The sequence below is a fragment of the Fulmarus glacialis genome, unplaced genomic scaffold (assembly GCF_000690835.1).
Source record: "Fulmarus glacialis isolate BGI_N327 unplaced genomic scaffold, ASM69083v1 scaffold4768, whole genome shotgun sequence".
In the NCBI taxonomy this organism is placed as follows: domain Eukaryota; kingdom Metazoa; phylum Chordata; class Aves; order Procellariiformes; family Procellariidae; genus Fulmarus; species Fulmarus glacialis.
The window spans coordinates 81,583-85,918 of NW_009228793.1; the positions used below are offsets into that span (position 1 = coordinate 81,583).

The 4,336-nt window shown below is 37.2% G+C and overlaps 1 long non-coding RNA gene across 1 annotated transcript in view; it reads right to left on the reverse strand.

Annotated features, from left to right (window-relative positions):
• LOC104081007 overlaps nt 1-3,401 on the reverse strand; it is a 19,324-nt gene extending 15,923 nt beyond the window's left edge. Inside the window, exon 1 of the long non-coding RNA XR_683571.1 lies at nt 3,299-3,401. This is a non-coding gene — a long non-coding RNA (uncharacterized LOC104081007). The remainder of the gene's footprint in view (nt 1-3,298) is intronic.
• Between the last annotated feature and the right edge of the window lie 935 nt (nt 3,402-4,336).

The following is a 4,336-nucleotide window of genomic DNA, read 5'->3' on the forward strand; positions in this document are numbered from 1 at the left end:
GGGGACCAATGAAAACACATCTCCCCAAAATCTAAAATTTCATTCGGCATTAATTGTGCAGAACTGGTAAGTCACAATCCTACAATCCTTCTGAGTACACACTGTACGGATTCAACTGTACAAAGAAAAGTTGCGGTATAGCATGCACAGCATGACTCTAGCTAAAGGAAAATATAAAAGGCTCAAATGTGCACACACCAGAAGAATCTGATAACCTAACTAAATCCTGAAAAAGGAGGAAAAAAAAATCCTTTACATCTTTTTCTCAATAATTACGCAGTATAGACGGAAAAAAAGTGTTTAAAATTGAAGGAATGTGAAGTCAGGAAAAAAAAGCGTGACCACTGTTAACTAATATCGTAAATACGGAGGACAATAGTCCTGGTTCAAAAATCCATTGGAAGAGGGCAATTTTGTGCAGTCTTACTAATGTCTGCACGGAAGAACATAAAGCAGGTTTTTCTGGAAAGTAGGAGGGCTGAATGAAAATGTTAATTATAATATGTTGTAATAAGGATACCTCCAAGATCAGCCCTATCTTTTTTGCTACCGCATAGTCCCTAGGCATATGGCTAACTACTCCTTGATCATTATCCTGGCTAAAACTAAAGCTACTGAAGTTTAGGAGTCTCATATCTAACAGAATTTCTTTCATCTCTAATAATTGCTAAACTAGCATAATAACTCATACTTGAGGTGAAATAGAACCCAAGTTGTCTAAAATTAAAGTTAAAACAAAAACAATCCTCATCACCTCTTTCGGTTTTTGCACATTCGTCTTTTTGTCAGAATCCTACGCCAAGTGTTGCATTATGATTTAAAAGTATTTAAAAGCTTCTCTTGTGCTATCTGACTTTTGTGAAGAGAGCAACTGAAAAACTTCAATGCTTTGTAGTAACACACTGCAAAATATATTTGAAAACAGACATGTACATTTTCACAGCACCAAATAAAACAGGCCCAATTATTTGTAGATCTGTATGTTGTCTCTTCAGGGAAAAACATACATACATACGTATATATGCCATGGTTCCAATTTAAGTGAAATAGCACATTTTCCCCACCCCCAGCTGGGACTGATTCTGAGCTCAGGTAGCCCTACAGGAACCAATGGAAACTGTAAAATACAGCTGGGAAAAGATGCTAAGAGGTCTGTCTTAAGGTATCAGCATTTATACTACATTTTAATCAATCTAAACAAACAACTCTGAGTAAGTTACTGTCAGTGTTTTACACAGAAAAAACACTGGAGCCATATGGTCTATATAAAATGTTAGCAGTCCTTCTAGATCCTTTCCTCATGTACAATTATTCAAAACGAAGATTTTTTTTTCCAAAATGCGCGAGTTTCAAAATACTGAATTGTGTTTCAGGACAAAGAAATGAGTGCTATTAAACCAGTTGTAAATTAGACTGAATGAATTACAGAGCAACATAAAGCCTTTCAAGACTTCTTAAATCATGGCGGATAACGTTATCCTACATGTTAGATAAGTGCCTCCATACTGGCAGCTTCCGTTGTTACACAAGTTAACAGCAACTCGGGGAAACAAAATCAAACCAAACCAAACATGCAGTATTTCTGAGCCCCTTAATATTGTCTTTGTCACAAGATTTCACCTTTATGGAAACTAGCAGTACAACCAATAGCTGTTTAGATGCAGCTGTTTAGATGTTCACTCCTAATAGTACCTGCTCCTAAGAAGTAGATGGTGATGGTCAATATGACTCATGCTAGCCCCCAAAATGACTGTGTAGCATTACTGTAATCCTACAGCTAATCAAGACCATCAATACCACTATGCATTGCCAAAGGCAATGAATATTACTAAAGGTTAGGGATGTTTTTGTTGGTACGGATTTTTTTAATAGCTGGGGCATGCTTTGGCAAGTCAAAAAGAGAACACTATAAATAGCCTGCATTATAAGAAGATGCTAATCTTAAGTTCTCTTTGTAATTTGTTTTTTCATGTACTCTTTTATGTTCGATATCTTCATTTTTGCCCTTTTTTGGATGGCCAAATAGAAGTCAGCAATCCACTCATGCATCAAACAGATGTTTTTGCTTTTCAGGCCAAAAGGAATCTTACGAATTTTTTGTTCCCTCCCTATAAAATGATGATGCCAAAATAACACAGTTCCTGAAAATGGCCCGTTCAGAAAAAGTTCTTTGGACCGGTAATACTAAAACTTTAAGTCAAATTCACAGAAATCATGCCAATACTAATTGCTGTTTTTGTTTATGCTGCATTGATTATAGTCTAATCAGCAGACAATCTAATGACTTTCGAGTCTAGTCCATGCAATTTAGAAGCCGGGGAGGGCTGGGGCTGAAAATAAACATTCAAATAGTTGACAGATATACGGAAATGTAAAGGCTACTGTTTGAGGGGGATCCGAATGTCAAATTCTCTCTGAACTATTGCTGCTATTAAGTAAGATTTTTGTTTTAATCCACTACTGTTCTACCCTCCTTGGTACTACACCACACGACCTGCACCTCTGTACGAGAAACATCCTCATGCTTTGAATGATGAGAAAACAAGTCACATTAAAACACAGGTACGTTTACTCGGTCCATCAACGCTCTGCATGAATCCAGTTGCAGCTGTAAATTCAGTCAGGGTGGAAAGAGTACCTAGGTTTCCTCAAAAAGAGGGAACAACTTTAAGAGACACTCCGGGCTTGCCAAAACATTTCAAGATACAAGCCTTCTTTAAGCAGAACATAGATATGTAAAATACAGCCGATTAATTTTTCCTTCTCATCTTTCCAGGAACTAACATTCAGTAATTTTACTTCTGCAGTCAAATGCAGGATACAAAATTACAATGAGTAAAAATTTCCTTTGAAGCTATAACAAAATATTTGTGTTTTTTTCAAAAAGAAATCACTTTCAGAGATCAGCGCTTCTATTAAATGTGTGGGGCTGTTCTAGTTTCCTTGTGATGGCTTATCTAACACCTACAATTTCAGTGATTTTTCACGGGTGTCTTTAGCATAAAGAGTATTACCTGACTCCAGCTTAGAGAAAGCTGGGGTTAACGTTTAGTAGGACTACATTCTCATTCAGGTTTGTATAAAGAATACCTGGTTTTCTTTGCAAGTGACTATATTTTTGTAACTTTGTTTCTAAACAAAGTTTCTCATCAAAAGCCGGTAGTAAGGGCAAAAGAAAAACCTCAAGCCCTCCCAAAACTAAAACCCCATAAACCAGAAAGGGGAGGGAGGGGGGGAGGCGGTTAGTAACCTAAGTGTGATATCTGCAAAGCATGCCAAGTCACAAAAAAAGGTTTACCATTCAAATGGCCAAGTTAAACAAGATACAAGCAAGCTGCTCTCCCCCCTCCCCTGCTTTCTCATCTCAGGGGGTCTCCAGCATGGTTTTACTTAGGGAATGGTGCTGCCCTTAGGTGTTAGGAGTTTAAGGAGTCATACCAATTGCCCTTCTTCAATACTCCTAATTTGCACAGCGGCTCTTTTGGGGCTTACACTCGGGTATCGTATCTCTGACTTATCTTTCCCCACCTGCTTTTCTCCCGCTATCCTCCTTCCCCCACCAAATGCATTAGGTGATTTTGATCAGGTCAATGATACCTAATAGATCTTTTTTTCAGAAACTAGCCAAGGAAATGGGATAAATTAATCAGTAGAATGAAATATAGGTCAGGACTGATGAGTTTGATGCAACTGATCCTTCCTCTGCCTAAAAGAACCCGGCAGCTGAACTTCAATTCCTCCTTCCTAAAGTAAAATAAGATATTCAAATCACAGTTTTTCAGAAAGTTAAATAATTTACTCTCTTTTTGAGACTTTTTTTTTTGCCACAACCCTGTAGTAAATTTGCAAGAGACAGTGCTTTTCACAGAAAATAACTACAGTCTTATTTTTCCTTGGAAAGATGTTTTTATTATTTTTAAATTGTAAGAGGCTTATCTAATGTTAGCCATGCCTCTTTTTCTTTCCTAGATCCAAATCTGACATGCAATCATCAGCAAGACTTGGGGGACAGTCAGACCAAAGTTGGCACAAAACCAAAGGGGGGGGGGGGGGGGGAGAAAAAGAAATAGAAAAGGAATGTAAACAGAAACCAGGGTAATTCAAAAAAGTGTATTTTCAAGAAATAGAGGAAATTTAGTCATTATCAAGTTCTTAACACCCACCATTTCAGATGAACGTTAGTTTCATGCATTCAGTATAAAAAACTCGATTGTCATTTTGTTTTAATGTGTTTACCTGCCTTGTATCAGTATTCCCCTAAGATATAAGTTTCAAATTAAGTTATCAAAAGTGACAGACATATAAAAAATATCTCTCGTATCTTCCCCCCCAGAAA